Source organism: Rhineura floridana, chromosome 5, assembly GCF_030035675.1.
Source record: "Rhineura floridana isolate rRhiFlo1 chromosome 5, rRhiFlo1.hap2, whole genome shotgun sequence".
Lineage (NCBI taxonomy): Eukaryota > Metazoa > Chordata > Lepidosauria > Squamata > Rhineuridae > Rhineura > Rhineura floridana.
The window spans coordinates 162,218,826-162,238,223 of NC_084484.1; the positions used below are offsets into that span (position 1 = coordinate 162,218,826).

Here is a 19,398-nt window from a genome sequence, read left to right on the forward strand (position 1 = left end):
CAGTCTGGAAAATATGCCAGAGTGTGCTTATTCTCCTGGTTTGTTAGCTGAAATGAAGCCAGAGTTCTTCTGTTTGGATAGAATTTGTTGTTGTTATGTGCCTCCAAGTCGACTACAACTTATGGTGACCCTATGAATCAGCGACCTCCAAGAGCATCTATCATGAACCACCCTGTTCAGATCTTGTACGTTCAGGTCTGTGGCTCCCTTTATGAAATCAATCTATCTCTTGTTTGGCCTTCCTCTTTTTCTACTCCCTTCTGTTTTTCCAAGCATTATTGTCTTCTCTAGTGAATCATGTCTTCTCATGATGTGTCCAAAGTATGATAATCTCAGTTTCATCATTTTAGCTTCTAGTGACAGTTCTGGTTTAATTTGTTCTAACACCCAATTATTTGTCTTTTTCACAATCCATGGTATCTGCAAAGCTCTCCTCCAACACCACATTTCAAATGAGCTGATTTTTCTCTTATCCGCTTTTTTCACTGTGCAACTTTCACATCCATTCATAGAGTGGGGAACTCTTAATACAAATAAGGATCTTTGCATCAAAGCCGGTACATGATGATGGGAGGAATAAGGAGTAAGGGGAGGAATGCTCAGCCCTGATGCTCATTTCCAGCTTTATAGACCATGGTTTATAAAGTCTTGACCAATCATTCAAACCAAGCCAGTAAAATTTGAATCAGCAACCTTCAGTCATTTAGCAACAGTTACTTAACCACGAACTTGAACTCTTAATACAGGAGGATAATTACAACTTGATAGGTATAACTGAAACTTGGTGGGATGACTCCCATGACTGGAATACAGCAATTGAAGGATATAACTTGTTCAAAAAGAACAGAAGGAATAAAAAGGGAGGTGGAGTCGCGCTATATGTTAAAAATATATATCACTGCACAGAAATACAGGAAGATGAGCTTGGTAGCTCCACCGAGAGTATCTGGATTAAATACAATGGGGCAAGTAATAAAAGGAATGTGGTGCTTGGAGTCTACTACCGACCACCCAATCAAGGAGAAGATGAGAATGTAACTTTTGAAAAGCAAACTGCCAATGTTTCGAGGAGGTATGATGTAGTAGTAATCGGAGACTTCACTTATCCCGATATCTGTTGGGAGACTAATTCTGCCAAACACGGCACCTCCAAGACATTTCTGACTTGCGTTGCAGATAACTTTCTCCTACAGAAAGTGGAGGAAGCAACCAGAGGATCAGCTATCCTGGACTTGATTCTAACCAATAGAGATGATTTGGTGGATGAAGTGGCAGTTACAGGAACTCTGGGGGAAAGTGACCACACCATACTTGAATTCTTGATTTTAACAGAAGCAAAAGCTGAGAGTAGCCATATGCGCACCCTGGACTTCAGGAAAGCTGATTTCAATAAACTCAGGACAATTGTAAGTATGGTTCCATGGCAAGCAACCCTAATGAGAAAAGGGGTCCAAGATGGGTGGGAGTTTCTAAAAAAGGAAATTCTAAAACAGCAATGGCAAGCAATTCCAACAAGGAAAAGGGGGGGGAACAGCAGAAGAAGCCAATATGGCTTCATAAACAGCTTAGAGATGACCTGAAAACAAAAAAGGACACATACAGGAAGTGGAAAGAAGGCCAGGCCACAAAGGAAGAGTACAGGCGGTTATCACGGAATTGCAGGGATGGTGTCAGGAAGGCTAAAGCTGAGAATGAGCTGAGGTTAGCGAGGGATGCTAAAAGCAACAAAAAAGCTTTCTTCAGGTACGTCCATAGTAAAAGACAGAGAAAAGAAATGGTGGCACAGCTACTCAGTGAGGAAGGCAAAATGATAACAGATGACAAAGGCAGAAGTCCTCAATTCCTACTTTGGATCAGTCTTCTCCCAAAAAGGGATCTATGACCCTCCCGGGAAGCATGAAGCAGAAGGGGCAGGATTGAAGATTGAGATTGACAGACAAATGTTCAAGGAATACCTAATCACTTTGAATGAGTTCAAATCTCCGGGGCCCAATAAACTGCATCCTAGAGTATTGAAGAACCGCTGTCTATTATCTTTGCGAAATCATGGAGGACTGGTGAGGTGCCGGATGACTGGAGGAGAGCTAATGTTGTCCCTATCTTCAAAAAGGGCAAAAAGGAGGAACCGGGGAACTACAGACCAGTCAGCCTAACATCAATCCCTGGAAAAACTCTGGAGCAGATTATAGAAAAGTCAATCTGTTAGCACCTTGAAAACAATGCAGTGATTACTAGGAGCCAATATGGATTTATGAAGAACAAATCCTGCCAAACTAATCTTATCTCGTATTTTGATTGGGTAACCTCCCTTGTAGACTGTGGGAATGCTGTGGACATAATATATCTTGACTTCAGCAAAGCTTTTGACGAAGTGTCCCATGATATTCTGATTAGCAAGCTAGCTAAATGTGGGCTGGATGGAACAACTATCAGGTGAATCCACAGTTGGCTCCAGAATTGTGCTCAAGGAGTGCTTATTAATGGTTCCTTCTCAAACTGGGCAGAAGTAACAAGTGGGGTACCACAGGGCTCGGTCCTGGGCCCAGTGCTCTTCAAGATTTTTATTAATGACCTGGATGAGGAGGTATAGAACATGCTTATCAAATTTGCAGATGATACATAATTGAGGGAGCACAGCTAATACCATGGAAGACAGAAACAATATTCAAAGGGACCTTGATAGGCTAGAGCACTGGGCTGAAAACAACAGAATGAAATTCAACAGGGATAAATGCAAAGTTCTACACTTAGGAAAAAGAAACCAAACGCAGTTATAAGATGGGGAATACTTGGCTCAGCAATATGACATGTGAGTAGGATCTTGGAATTGTTGTTGATCACAAGCTGAATATGAGCCAAAAGTGTGATGTGGCTGCAAAAAAGGCAAATGCTATATTAGGCTGCATTAACAGAAGTATAATTTCCAAATTGCGTGAAGTATTAGTTCCCCTCTGTTCAGCACTGGTTAGACCTCACCTTGAGTACTACATCCAGTTTTGGCCTCCGCACTTCAAGAAGGATGCAGACAAACTGGAATAGGTTCAGAGGAGGGCAACAGGGATGATCAGGGGACTGGAAACAAAGTCCTATGAGGACAGACTGAAAGAACTGGGCATGTTTATCCTGGAGAAGAGAAGACTGAGGGGAGATACGATAGCACTCTTCTCAAGTACATGAAAGGTTGTCACACAGAGGAGGGCCAGGATCTCTTCTCGATCGTCCCAAAGTGCAGGACACGGAATAATGGGCTCAAGTTGCAGGAAGCCAGATTTCGACTGAACATCAGGAAAAACAGACTTCCGGGAAGGGTGACTTCGCTTGTGCCTGCTTTTGGGACGGGCTCCCGCCTCAAAAGAAGCTTATTCAGATATAAATCAGTCAGAACATTTTTTTTTTTGACTGATGAAATTTCTCCCGGGCAGGGAAAAACGTAGAGATCAACCTCAAAGCCTGTTTTTGTTGGGAGGACTGGATTTCATTAATTTATGAGATAAGGTCCAGCCAACAATGCCGGACGGACTTTCTAACAAGCTCTATCTGCTTAAGCGATACGTTTATCTTTTCTTCAAAGAGAGAACGGACTAACAGGCAAGCACCCTTCTTTCTATTATTTTTTTTACTTGGTTTAAATTGTTGCAGCAAAAGGAGATTTGTCAGATTGATCGGCTTTGGACAACTTCTGGGTGAGATATAGCTCTTCTCTGTTATTCACGAAATTAACAGCTTATCTCTGTTTCTGTCGCAAAAAGCTGTCCTGGAAGTGCATTCTAAAGATATAAACAGAAGAGGGATTTCTATTCCTGATTTCTATTCCGAGGAATATTATATTGTCTGGGACTATTCTCTTTTTGGTCTATTTTATTTTGACGAATCTGCTTCTTCACGACGCCACTAACTGTTTTGATGCTGGGAACTAAATTTGTTTTGCATTCTTGCACAAGAGAGATAAGGCAGGTTGCTCTGTTTATACTGTGATGTCATCAAGCCTGGAATATTAACCCAATTGTTGCTGAAATAAGAAGTGGTTCTTCTTTATTTTTGTTTTGCTTTGTTTTCGTGGTTTTAAAAATGGCAATCAAGAAAGTGGCTGAGAATCTGGAAGTAATTATGTTTCAGAAAATAATGGATGAGATTGAGATAACGAAACAAACCCTGCGACAGGGTAGTAAGGAGCTGAAAATTGAACTGAGCAAAATGACGCAGGAGCTTAAAGAAATAGGGGACCCTGTGAGAGAGGAGAATGAGATCAGAGATGAGAAAAGAAAAAATAAAGGGAAGATACAAGCCCTGGAGATTGGAACAAATGTGGAATTGGAAAAAGATCTGGAGTTTATGGATTTTAGAAATAAAATCTACTGTTTGGAATTTAACGTTATCTCTGAAGAAATTAATGAAGATATTAGAGATAAAGTTATCAATGGCTTGGATAATCTTCTGGACTGGAATGATGTGATGGAGCTTGATATAGAGAAAATCTATGGAATTAACTGCAGCCATGTGACAATGGAAAAACTCTTAAGAGATGAGCCAGTGCATTTTGTAAAAAAGAAGAACACAGATATGACTTTACAACAGTATTTCAGCAACTTATTCAGAATGGATGGCAAGAAAATATTTGGGATAGAGGAAATTCCCATCAGACTCTTATTATATGACTATGGCTACAACAGCAAGATTATTATGGAATACTGATAATGGAAGATTGGACACTGAAATTACTGGACTTAACAGGACTATTGAAGATGGAAGATGGAACTAATAGGGATAATGGAATAATGGCTATTGAAATTATTGGACCTAACAGATTCTGATGAGATGGATTAATCGAAATGTTTATTTGGACTATGGTTATGACAATAAGATTATTATAATTATTAACGAGATGGATTAATTGACATGTTTATTTGGAGAAAAATTGATAGATATATTTCTTAAAGAATTGAAACCTCTCTTTGACTTTTTGTGGAAAGAATAAAGTAATGTTTATGAGATTTGATGATTAATTAAGATAACTACTGGAGGAAAGTGATTTTATAATATGATTTAAGAGACAGGATTGTTATATATTGTAGACCTATAACTGATTTGATATGTGACAAATGGGAAGTCAACATTTTATTTTATTTTATTTTTTTGTTTAATCATTTTTGTTTTGTTTTGTTTTTTGTCTTTGAATGTTTTATGATTTTGTTTTCTATGTTTTATGAAAATTTGAATAAAAATTATTGTAAAAAAAAAAAAAAGGAAAAACCTCCTAACTGTTAGAGCCATACAACAATGGAACCAATTACCTAGAGAAGTAGCAGGCTCTCCAACACTGGAGGCATCCAAGAGGCAGCTAGACAGCCATCTGTTGGGAATGCTTTGATTTGGATTCCTGCATTGAGCAGGGGGTTGGACTTGATGGCCTTATAGGCCCCTTCCAACTCTACTATTATATGATTCTGTGTTATCCCAAAGCATGATTCCCTATGATGTTCTCAAACTATTCTACTGCATACAGAAATCTAAAATATTCAAGGATAATTGTATATAGAAGATGGCAAGATTAATATATGAAATCAAGGGGTGCACATGCCTTTCCTGGCCATATAAGTTGCTTCTCTTTTTTCCTGTGCTGCCTGCTTGCTGCTCATGTTAAATGGGTTTCATTTATAATTAACAGAAACAGAAATTTTGCAGGCCACCACGCAACACACATTGAGCAGGTTTGCGGTAGCATGCAGATTTCTGCTTCTGCTCAGAACAAGCAAGTTGAGTGATTGGTTTGCCATGAGCAGGCAACAGCCACCAAAAGCAGTTGTGTATAGCAGGACTTAGATATTCCAAGTTCAGAGGACATTCTAGATTTATCTTATGAGTCACAATGCGACAGGTGAAAATATGTCATATTTAAGATATATAGACTTCAAGCTAATGTTTTATTTTGCATAAATTATTATATTATTTTTAATACATAGTGGCAGCATATCTGATTGCATTAGGCTGTCAACAAGCCTTTTAAATAGAAATCTTATCCTAGTCTTCATGTGTGTTAGGATTGTTTTTAGGGTGTTTCTTTTGAAAGAAGATGTTTTAAGGATTAATTTTTAAAGATGTTTTAAAGGTATTTTTAGTCTTTTTGTTTGCCACCCTGGGCTTCTTCTGGGAGCAGGGGTAGAATATAAATTTAAATCATCATCATCATCATCTTGTATAATTTATTATAATCCTTCAGACATAATTTTATTATGCAGTTTTCTGGATTGTAAAGTAGTTTGCAAAGTTGTTTCTTCATACCCAGAGAAGTTTTGAAATTGTGTTCCTTGAACAACTGCTACCCATTTTAAACAACAAACTGCTTTGTTACTGGAAATTCCCATAAAGTTCAAAACACAAACTGTTAGTTTGTGATATGGCATGCAGTGTTTTCTTGTTCTAAAAAACAAATAAAAAGCATCCATGGATTTATGCAAGCTCCTAAATCTGTCTAAAGTAACTTTCTAGTTAGGGATGCAAACATATGAGTATTCTTAGTCCCAAACTGAAATTGAATATTTATTGGTGTAGATAATTATCCCAAACAAGCAGCGGGTTTGCAAATGTATTGTTAAGTGCACGCATGTGCACACACACAAGCAATCTGATGAGCAACAGCTCAGCATGATGTGGGCTTTGAAGGCGGCCTGATGAGCCGTAGTCCAGCATGAATGATGTGAAAATGCTTGTTGATACTTTGAAAGGGGAACAAAGAACAACTGCGAAAACTGGGAATCTGTGAAAATTGACCTGAGCATATAACTCCAGGAATAACTGCAAAGAGTTTGCATATCCCTGTTCCATATAGTTGCATTTATGTTTGTATATAAGTATATAGCACTACTATTAGCTTGCTACTGAGGTGTGCCACAGCTTAGTGACACAGCACATGTTTTGCACACGTAATACCCCAGGTCCATTTCCTGGTAATTCCAGTCAAACTGATCTCAGGCAGCAGAAGTGGAAAAAGAACTCTGGCTAAAACCTTGAAGAGCTGCTGCCTGTCAGAGCAAACCATCCTTGAGTAGATTTATTAAACAATCTACTCAAGAATTCTTAAAAGTAATTGTTCCAAAAATGCAACAACCAAATGCAAGGTGCGATCAGGAAGTATGGGATGACTAGGGTAGGGACAATGAGGTGTTACTGTATAAGGCAGCTTTGTATATATTATAATTTTTATCACTTTCGATTTACTTTTGTTTATCCTAGCAAGCAAACGGTTAGTGGCTGTTAGTAGAAAATTCTCTGTAGACAGCAGCAGATCAGCATTCAGGTGTCTCAGCAAAAAATAAAAGTGCACACTTTTCCCCCATCTGTCAGACATCAGAAGAGGAACACAGAATAGTATAGCTACTACTAACTCTCTTTTAAACCTTAGAGGTCAAAGATGAATGAAGTACAGTGTCCAGTAGAGATGAATGAAAATATACTGTGAAAACACGTGGAAGCAAGCACCTGACACTATTAATCTCAACCTGGGATTTTAAGTCTAAGAAAACAAACAGTAATTTCTTACTATTCCGCTATCTTTCTTCAGTGTTCTGAAAAGTAAGTAGAATTGTTCTGCATGATACAGCAATTGGAAGGCTATGCAGCTAAGATATTGGCAGTGGCTTTAGCAGATACTATTGCTAATATTGTGGATAAAGCTCCGTTTTCGACCACATCCGTTATTTATTTATTTATTATTTGATTTATATTCCACCCTTCCTCCCAGCAGGGCTGTGGAGTTGGTACGCCAAACCTTCGACTCCGACTCCTCTATTTTTCTACTGTCCGACTCCAACTCCAACTCCACCCAAAATTGCTTCCAACTTCACAGCCCTGGAAAGGGCTGTAAATGTCTTTTTAAATTGGAAGCTCTCATAGGAGCATTTTTATCGCTGCCTGAATATGCGCTGATCTTGGCATCACAGCATTTGTCTTCATCTGGGTCCTGTGTCATACACTAACACACAAAATGTTTTCCATCTTGAGTAATGGTGAAATGCTCAACTACAGCTGACTTCATGGGAAGCTTCTTTGACATTTTGAATTTATATATTTTTTTAATTGTCAATCAAAATTTATTTTGAAGCCGGAGTCGGAACATTTCTACCGACTCCAACTCCACCCAAAATTGCTTCCGACTCCGACCCCACAACTCTGACTCCACTGCCCTGCCTCCCAGCAGGAGCCCAGGCATGTCCTCAAAAAGCTATTACTAACACAACATTAATATCCCTGCATTGATTTGTTTTCAAAAGAAATAGAGGCCCACAAAAATTAAGACCAAAATTCTTTTGGGCAAACACGTCAGCCTTTTAAGGGATCAGGACACTTTGTAATTTTTAAATTGAGCCTGGGTTTGTTATGACTCACACACCAGGTACCACACACAACTCAGAGAGTGACTTTGAGTTGGATAAGCCAGCAAGGTAAGCCCCACATTTCTCAAGCCTGTCAAGACACAAGGGAGAAATCACCCTGAGAAAGAGGACTCAGCATCCAACTGTGCTCGGAAACCAGCAACTCAGATTTCTCCAACATGGAGCACTTCTTCGTGTCAGCACACCAGCAATCCAAAGCCCATCATCATCTCAATTAGTGGAAGGTTTTAAGCAGCTACTAGGAGGCATCACAGTGCAACAATTCAAGTCAAAGCTCTGTATTTTAAGCAACTTCCAGCTCACAGTAGATAGCGGGATGTGGAGAATAAATCAGTTATCTTCTGGTACTTTTAGGACATAGTTCACCTCAGACCTTTTTCAGAATGTCAGTGCTCCCTGAGATGCATTAGGCACTGCATACCTTACCTTACCTTACCTCTAACTCTTTGGTACCTTGTGCCAGTCTCCTGACACCTGCTGCTTCCAATTCATTATCGAAATAGTTGACTAGCATCTCAGTGGTGTTGAGGGAAGACAAAAAGAGGAAAGGAAAGGCTTTGGCACTTGCATTGAAAATGAAATTACACTGAGATTGTTTCATGCAATATTGTCCATGTAAGGAATCACACAGGGGTGGGAGAAGGGGCTGGTTCACAAATATGAATCAGACCTTAAAATAAAACAAGAGCACCGATTTTCCATTATCAAATATCAACGCAAAGGATTTTACTTTGGCCCACTTTAGGCATAGCTCTAAATCATGGTCTTATGTTACAGAAACAAGCATGCATGAGCCTCACATCTCCCCCTCCTCCCAAATTTTATTTTTGATTTAGCCCTAACCAGAGTTTCCTGAAATAACTGAATTTGGGAAACCGTGGTTTATTCAAACTACTATTGGAAGCAAACCAAAGCTTGACATTCTGGTTTGATTTAACTGGCCCTATTTAGAACCAACTGTAGTTCCCTGAACATCATGGGGAGCTATGATTAGTCTGAACTGGATGTCAAGTTCAAACTGGGGGTCTTCAGATCTGAAAGTGGAAGCATTTCATCTACTTGAGTGCACAAAGGAAGCAAAGAGGGGAAGGAGGTTCATTCCCATAACACTATACTATGGCTTAACATTAATCTGAACTAGGAGTGTTCTGCCTGCTCTCATATAAAAACGGCTACCTCTAATTTAATGAAATGTTAAAGAGCAGGTTTCACAAGCCTGCACTGTGCAATTTACTACTAACCTAGAAGTGTGAAAAGCAGTGCTTGCAAAAGAAGAGGTATTGGGTTTTGCACAACCTCATTTTGAGCTGTATGTAAGGTGCTCAGATGAAAAAGAAGACAGGGCTCCTACACCCTTAATAGATGTGTAGAAGAGGGAATTTCAGTAAGCTTGGCTTACATTTCAGCAGGTGTATCACCCATGCAGACCTCATTCCTACCTGATTAGCTATGTTAGACCAGCAGTAGTTGGCAGCCCCATCTGGCTTGCAAAATATAGCTGCTTGAATCCCTATGCCTCAAACCTAAAGCATCACCCATCCAAAAGCATTTTTAAGAATAACATCTTTTGAACACTATCACAATAAACCAGAGTTTTGGAAGGATCATTTTAGTGACTCACCTTGGATAGTCACCAATCTCACCAAGGAAAAGGCTACAGCCCACAACATACTGACCCAGGAATAGCCTTATTAACAAAAATGAAACTAGTCCAGTATCAGTATGTTGTTTAATTCATCCAAAGTTTACTTTAGATGTTGCTATTGTTGTTGCTTCTGGTTGTTATTGTTTTCATGGTTGTTGCTTTTATTTTTATTACTATTTAGCTTTCTATTGTTCTGATTTGTATAGGCCAAAAACAAGCATTTATACTTGCAGCCGTATAATTTGAGGGAAAATATACAAAAAGCAAACAAAGAAAAACAAATCTGCCACAGGAAACATATGCTCCTGAGATGACACAATTACCCAAAAGAGCACTAAACATGATGCATACAGTGTGACAGATTATTGTAGAGCACCCAGAAATGAACACCCCTCATTGAGACAAGTAGGCACAATATACTGAGAGCTATTCTGGCACAAGTGCCTCTGAAATGAATGGGGCTAAACTGGGTCAGTAGGAAAAAATGGCTGAAAATACTCACACTGGTTCCTGTGCAGGAAGCTTCTATGAATATTTTAAATGCAAAGTTTTCATAATAGTTGTTGTTTTGTTTTACAAGCTGATACAGTTCTTAATTAACCTTTTTTTAAAAAAAGATCAAATAAGAATTAAAGCATGGTACTGTACTGGTTAACTGTGATTTCCTCCCCACCCCCTCAAAAAAATCCTAAGAATTGTAGCTTGGAAATAATTGTTTAGACTCTCAAATTTTGAAGGGGAACAAATTACTTAACTCAGTTTCTTACTCTTTAGCATCCCTGAGAGAGAACAGTGAAATTTTGTTGTCTTACAAGCTTGAATGTAATTTCTACAACCTCCTAAACCAGTTTCAACTAGATTAACTATAGGACAAATGTAGGTAAGTTAAAAGCTCTCCCAGCAGGGTTGTTTTACTTTTGACATGCCTTATATTATCAGAGAATAATAAACCAATAACTCCATCTGCTGACGAGCAAAGCAATAGTCACACTGTGGTTATCTCTGCACTTTAGCTGCTGCTCAATAAACTCCAGTGCACTATGAATATACTTATGATATCTACACTAAAAACCTATTTTGGTTTAACTGTAAATATTTTCTCCAAAGAATCCTGGGAAGTAAAGTTTGATGGAGGAACTCTGAAATCTATGTTACAAATCACTAACTGCCCATCACAGAATTACAGTTCCCGGGTTGTATTTAGAGGAAGGAATACCTGTTGAGCCAGTTTAAGTCTATAGCATACTTATGCCCATAAAGGCTGTAAAATGATGTGTCCAGAGATTTAACTGATGTAGTGCATAATGGATTTAACTGATGTAGTGCAGAATGGAAGTAAAAGTAGCCAAAATAATGTCTTCTAGCTCATGTATTGGAAATTTCACTCAGATATGTTGCGGGCATGTTAAATCTGGCTACATATGCTTTAAAACAGAAACCAAGTACTACTTTCCTTCCCTGCACCAAAACAGAATTAGCTTACATCAAACCACAAATGCAGCATAGCACACTCCATTAATTTGGCTATCTTCTCTAATCAGCAGGGTGCAAACAAAACATTCTCTTACCAATGACTAGGAAGTGCAACACAAGTGGGAAGCAATCAAGGAAACAAACAAGTGTGAATAAAGAACCATTTAAAAATATATTAATCTATGATGATCTAGAGTCACTCATTTCTCTAAATCTGCCATACATTTACTACTGGTGATGTACTTTTAGAAACAGCAACCATATTCTCTACACCTAGGAAGGTGCCAGCACTATAATCTCACCTCCCTATAGTTCAACCTCATGTTGTAATTTACCTTTTATTATTAATTAATATTAATATTAGTTTATTATTCATTTCCATGCAAATTTGTTGCCCTATACACATCTTGGGGGGGAAAGGACGAAAGAAGAAACAGAAACTGCTAGTAGAACAATGCAAACTCTAATGCTTTTTGCACTTTTGGGTTGGATATCATCCATAAAAAATAAGAACAATTTCTGGAGAAAGAATGGAATGGAAGGAATCATATTTAACATTACATCTTAGCATGGTATATACACTCTCCAGAGCTTGGAAAAGTTACTATTTTGAACTACAACTCCCATCAGCCCCAGTCAGCATGGCCACTGGATTGGGCTGATGGGAGTTGTAGTTCAAAAAAGTAACTTTTCCAAGCTCTGCACTCTCCAACACTGACCACTTCTGGTTCCTTTAGGTTAGGGATGGGGGAATCTGTGGCTCCACCAGATGTTGTTGGACTTCAACTCCCATCAGCCCCAGCCAGCATGGCCAATGGTCAAGGATGATGAGAACTGTAGTCCTGCAATGACTGGAGAGCCAAAGGTTCTCCATCTCTGCTTTAGGTGAAAAGTTTAAGAATTCAAGGCATTATCAGAGTGTATCATTCCTTACCAATGAAAAATTAAATCTTAAAAATTAAACTAATAAAGCAAAGTTAAAATTAAATTAAACTAATAAAGCAAAGGACCTTGTAGAATGGAAACAGGCAACAGACAGCTCTTTGAAGACCTCTGCTGGAAAATATGAGACCGTATGAAAAATGAGACAGCATTACAAACATAGATCAAAGAATTTAACTGTAAATTTTGTCTCCATCTGTTCAAATTTAATATATTTTCTAACCAATGTAGTTTTAGTATTTGAATTATGGAGATGAGAAACACAAGACATAATTTAAATTTCACCTGCCCAGACACACCACCTCTAGCACTTCAAGAAATGGCTTTAGAGAAGCCCTATAAATAGTCCTCTACACACTCGTACATTTGAATGTGGAAATGCGTGAACACAAACACACAACCAGTCTTATGAAAGCAACAAATCCTTCCATCAGGGAAACAACAGTGAATTTACAGTAATTTGGTAGGACATGTTACCTAAGTGTTTGAGGATCATATGCCTCCTCTGAAGTTTCATGGATTTTAACTGGGACAGCTACAGAAAAAAGCAGACAGAGTACTGCATACACTCACATTCTAGATCCAATAGATTATTATAAATTAGAATTTTTTAAAAAATTAACAAAAAATTAAGAAATAAATAAGCCTTTAAAAAGTTGGAAAGTTTGCTGGTTCATTGCCAGTTTTAAAATAGTGCTGTTCAGATGATACAGTGCCCCACAAGCCATTTAAGTTGAAACAAATTGATATGGGCAGCAACATTGGGTCTGTCACCAACAATAGATACACTTGGCAAGGAGCCTTAGCTAATCTTGTCCTCTCGAGAAGCATCCTCGTGTGATAATGTTTTCAAACATTTTTTCTGTCACAATCATACACTACCTTTTTTACATTCATGTTATCTCAGTCTTACCCAACCTAGTGCCCTCCAGATGTTTTATTTATTTCTTTGTTTAATTTATATACCACCCTCTGTCCCAGTAGAACTGCAAGTACCATCAGAACCAGCCAACACGGCCAGTTGTCAGGAAAGATGGGAAGTGTGGTCTAAAACGTCTGGAGGGCACCAGTTTGGAATGCAGTTTTACCTAAATAACATAATGTGTGAAGAGGTCCTGATGTAGAGTGATCTCTAACATTTGCATCAGTAAATCAGTCAGCAAGATAACATCTCTGTAATGCCAGCAAGACATGCTATATGATACTACTGTTCAAAGAACCAGTATATTTCACCCTGTGCATTTAGTCACTGATACAGCAGGTGTAGGATCAGAAATCAGCTCAGTTCAGATGCACTCCTCCCCTGTCAAGAAGTCTTGATTTGACTATCAGGAATGCCCAATGGCTCTTACGTTGCTTCCTTCTCCCTTTTCTCAAATGGGTATTCCTCCACTTCCTTTCAGTGTTGGAGATTACTAAGGTTAATATTATATCTGCACCAACACTTTCATTAGTTGTAGCACCAAAACATAGTTTGAAACTATGGTCAGAAGCAGGTTTTCAAACTGTGGTTTGGTGCTATCCTTGCTGATAACTTCATCATCATGGACTGCCTTCAAGTCAATTTCGACTTATGGCGATCCTATGAATAAGGTTTTCATGGTAAGCGGTATTCAGAGGTGGTTTGCCATTGCCTTCCTCTGAGGCTGAGAGGCAGTGACTGGCCCAAGGTCAACCAGTGAGCTGCATGGCTGTGTGGGGATTCGAACTCTGGTCTCCCAGGTCGTAGTCCAACACTCTAACCACTAAGCCACAGTGCAGAGTAAATGCTAATCACAGTTATCTCCCAAACTGAAAAGGAGGGGATGATCATGCAGGAGGAGTAGGGTGGCCACTTATACATCACCAAAAAAGAGACAACATGTCACCAAAAAGAGGGCACAGATTTGCATAAAATCGACATGTGCTGATTTTTATGTATTGATGCAAACTTAGAAATAATTACTATAATTTAAATAAAAATACAATACACTTTTCTATAGTGGACTATAACCAGGTGACCTATGCGCCTGCTTAGTCTGCTGTCCAGGTGCTCACTGATGATGGTCAATTTCAGTTGCTGATGGAAACTGTTGATCCTATGAACCTACCCGTTCACTTCTTTCAGAATCTAAGGCCCTCCTCCGGGTACCAGCTCATCGGGAAGCCCGGAGGGTGGTTACTAGATCTAGAGCCTTTTCTGTGGTGGCCCCTGAGTTGTGGAACAGCCTCCCCGAAGAGGTACGCCTGGCGCCTACACTTCTATCTTTCCGGCACCAGGTAAAGACCTTTTTATGCTCCCAGGCATTTTAATCTTTTAATTTTCTTAATCTTTCTACTTTTAACATGTATCCTTCTTAATTTGTGTTGTATTTCGTTTTTGTTGTGCTTTCTGTTGTTTGTTTGTACATGTTTTTGTGATTTTTTACTATGATATATTGTATTTTATCTTGTTTGTTCACTGCCCTGAGAGCTATTCTGCTAAGGGCGGTATATAAATTGAAATAATAAATAAATAAAATAAATCCTCTCTCTTCTTTTAATCTTGTATCTTATCTGACTACATCAGTGTAGACCCAGTGAAATGAATGGACCTAAGTTAGTTGTGTCCATTAATTTCAGTGAAAGTACTCTGAGTATGAGCCAGTGTGGTGTAGTGGTTAAGTTGTTGGACTACGACCTGGGAGACCAGGGTTCGAATCCCCACATAGCCATGAAGCTCACTAGGTGACCTTGGGCCAGTCACTGCCTCTCAGCCTCATGAAAACCGTATTCCTAGGGTCACCATAAGTCGGAATCAACTTGAAGGCAGTACATACACACACACTCTGAGTATGACAGACATTGGATATAACCCATGGTTCCTTATATTTAAACCAGACTTGGACCAGACAACCCTTCAAACAGAAGACTATCCTCTGTAAAGTGGAATACATGGCCACCCTAAAGAAGAGGTGTGAGAACAGAAGTCCTTAAGATGCTCTTGATCATCAAATCAAGATTTGGTGATTGCCACAACTGCACTGGGCAATGGCAATAAACTGGTCAAGTAGTCTAATTCAACTGGGTTATGGATCGGGTGACAAACTATTTATTTGTTGTGGTGTTACAAAGTTGAATTAACACCTTGATTACAAAAGATGGTGACTGTTTCCACAAATAATTGGCATCTGCCTCATTCATGTACATGCCCAAATATGAACCAGTGAAGAACTAAGATTGTCAGGCGCCAAGGAAAGCATTTTAAGGAGGAAAAATGTTGACAGCACAATTCTAGATTTATCCTTTCTAATTTTGCACTGTTCTCTGTGGGAGAACTGCAAGATTGCTGCTCACCAGCAGTTTTGTAACAGAATATCTGGGACTGTTGCAAAAGAAATGGGTACATCTGGAGGTCAACAATGCTTTTTTGTCACACCTGTACAGATTCATTAACTGCCCAGCATCACAGGAGGTCTTCAGATGATTTTTTAAAAATGTTTGTGTAGAAGTGCATTAATGCACTTATAAAGTTCATTTCCCATTTTTTTAAATAAAAATGTGTTTATTTTTACATGAAGTGGAAAAATATGCTCCTATAGAAAAAATTCTGACTGCTGAAAACCAAAACTCATTAGGAGGTTAAAAAGTCCAACTGTAAATAAATATTTCTGCATATAACATGCCAATCACTAGAACCCTGCTTTAACGGTGCAGATTTAAGTTTTAGCAATTAAAGTTATGCACATTCCATATTTAGCAATAAACTCTAGCCCTATTTCATTAACTGCACTACCCGCAAGAAAATATGCATTACAAGAGCAATGTATGAAAAAAAGGCTCAGCACATAACAGGAGGAAATGAGAACTAAACTAACATAAATCATGTCAGTTTTATTGAACCACAACAGAATCTATATGCTAAAATAACCTGTGTTTCTTAAGCTTTGGGGACTGTACAAAGTCAGAACAAATAGAACTTATCACAGGCTTTACACAAAGCCAAATATAAGAGAATAAATTTAAGTCTGTAAGTGTTCCTAATCAAATATCAAAATGCAAGAGAAGTAGCCAATGCCAAAGAGAGAGTGCCAAATGCCAAATGCTAAAAAGCCAATGCCAAAGAGAGAGTGAAAATCCAGTTGATTCCACATGCTTCTACTGTATAATTCCTGATTGAGCTAGTTCATCTTTAGACACGGACCTTTCAGGCTCCTTGTTTATTGTCCCTAATCCCCAAAATAGTCCAGGCACTGCAGCTTCAAAAAGTAACCTCTGCAGTGAGATGAAAAACAGAAATAAAGCCAACTGCTCACGTCTCAGATCTTTACACTTGACCTCACATGAATATTAATTTCTGTCCAGTAGCTGAGAGGCTTTTGTACGGCATCATCTTGGGACATGCACACACATAAACACATGTGTTCTAAGTAGAATTCCTCTGAATGTTTTCTTCCTTTTCCCCATAAAAGCCACTCCAAAATTATGTTTACTAATAGTCAGATTGGTCAGGCTGCAAAGTATTAGTTACTGCATTTTTTCATAAAGAACTTTAATTAGGCTAGAACATCTCACACATCTGTGCTTTGGAAGCCTCTGTCAACCCAGCAAATGCAATTACATGGAAACCAATGTCCTCCAGCTATCAAACAATTGATTTTTTTCAGGATTCTGCTCATGTGTAGCTTAAGGAACATGTGATATGTTCATTCATTTGTCAGTTAGTCCGCCCATGCTTTATTAGCAGAGAGCAGTTTATCTTCAGTACTAAAATATTTCCACCACAATCACCACCACCACCACCCTACAGACACACAAAACCTTCCAAGACACATGTACAAAAGAAACAACTACCCATAAAGGGCAGCATCCAGCCAAAGTTAAACCCCATCCATCAAAATAAATGAGATTTCATTTGCATCATGCCCAAAGTATACAACTTTATTATTTATTTATTTTATTTATACCCCACCTTTCTTTCCATGATAGAAACCCAAGGGAGCTTACATATGGTTCCTAGGGGGTCTCCCATCCAGGCAGTGACCACACCTCAGCAAGGAGCTGGCCTTATGTGCCTTCAGACCATAGCCTGGGACTTTGGGATAATAAGCAAAACTGGAAGTATAGCTTCAGTGTAGTCTGTGAGACTACTTTAAATAATGCATATATTTTTTCTGAGGATTCAATTATGTGTGACATAATTTGTCACCAATGGATTATTAAAATTGTTTAGAACTGTAACACTGCTTTAAAAGAAGGTGAAAACAGATCCCAGACATATGAAAGACAAGAAAAAAGACAGCATTACTGAAGATCTTTGACTGCATCACTGACCATTGTAACTACATAGACTTTGTATCCACAGAATTATAATTGCTGTTTTCAAAAGCATTCTTCTGTATATACACGTGTATGTGTGTGTGTGAATATATATATAATAATATAATTCCATATATATCACAACTGTTAAAAAAAACTCATGATGAATCTCATAATCACACAAAGCACTTGATATCCTAATTAAAAATGCCTGACAGTACCGTTAAGCACATTCTCTAAAACAATGTAGGAAGACCAGGTACAAAGTCAGGTTCTCAAACACTTTGAATGAAAGTACCCCAAGCTGTAACCATAGTGTCAACTCCAGTTGTGAAATCCATGCCCAATGCCTGCAAAACCTTAAGGCTGCAACATCTGTCAATGAAGCATACCTTGGCAGAAATCCTTCCTCCAGTACTACCAATATATAACACAAGAACTCATACTTATACAGCATAAATCATTTTGCATAAGACATCTTGAGAGAAGAGCATACTTTGTGATTTTTAAAGCTTCACTTGTTAAACAAGGTGCCAAGGTCATGTAAACCTTAAAGAATCTCTCCAATTCCACTTGGCGGCTGCCCCGCAGGTTGTCTTTTGAAACAAGCTTATGAGATGTATGTTGATGTTTATATGTAAAATATCATACTAGATATTAAGGCGAGAATGCTCAGGGTTCTTTGTCAAAAAAAGTACATGGTTTAAAGGTATACACAAGGAAAATATTCTGCAATATATTGCTATCTTCAGACCTCTGTTTTTTATTTAAGGACAAAAAAAAATCATGGTCCAATAAAAGCAGGGAAAGGTAGTTGGGAAGAAATGGAACTTGAAATAATGTATATATATTTTTCAACATTTGGAACTGAATTCAAAAGAATGAGGCTTTTCACTGTGATACAGATAACTCTGATATTGCAGTTACCTAAATCCACTGAGGCTGAATTTATGGAAACAGAGACATGAATTGTGTGCCTTTCTGCTCTCAGTTTCATATATGTCCTGCTCAGCTGAAAATGGGATCTTCAGATATAACCCTTTTAAAAAAAACTATCATCTTTGAAAAGAGCATCCTTTTTAAAAATGAGTGTGTGCGTGCACTAGTGCATATACTTTGGGGCATAGTTCCAGCTGGGGTGGTGTGTGCAATCAAGTAGATCAGACACTAACTTGACTTGGCACCAATGTATGGATGCATGGAGACATATCTACTGGATGTATGCATTATGAGATGATAAGAGACATTTACAACCCAGAATACAGGAGCAGGGCAGCCTCAAGTGACATCACCAGATCAACTGCAGCGTCAAGCCCCTTCAATACATTACCCTGCTTACCACTGCTTTCACAGCCTCCTTTCTACTCTAGCCTTTAGAAAGCACTTGTGATTACAAATATTAGGGGTTCTTTCCAAACACAGATAAGGCATGCCATATTCTGTTGGCATAGAGGAGAGATTGTGGAGGTTGCTAAATTGATCAAGACATTCATATATATATTTACAACTACATAATGCATCACCATAGAAACCAGAAAGCAAGAAACTACAGTAATAACACTAAAGTAAATGCCATATCCAGTTAGTCAGTACAAGGCAACTTAAGAGATTCTACCAAGGAAAGAAACTAACTAAGGTTGCAATGCATTCAGGGCATGGAGACTTTTAAAA

General features: G+C 38.5%; 1 protein-coding gene across 4 annotated transcripts in view; it reads right to left on the bottom strand.

Moving 5' to 3' along the window:
* Positions 1-19,398, bottom strand: part of GRIA4 (glutamate ionotropic receptor AMPA type subunit 4) — a 380,787-nt gene that overhangs the window by 359,416 nt on the left and 1,973 nt on the right. The gene's annotated exons all lie outside the window — the stretch shown is intronic.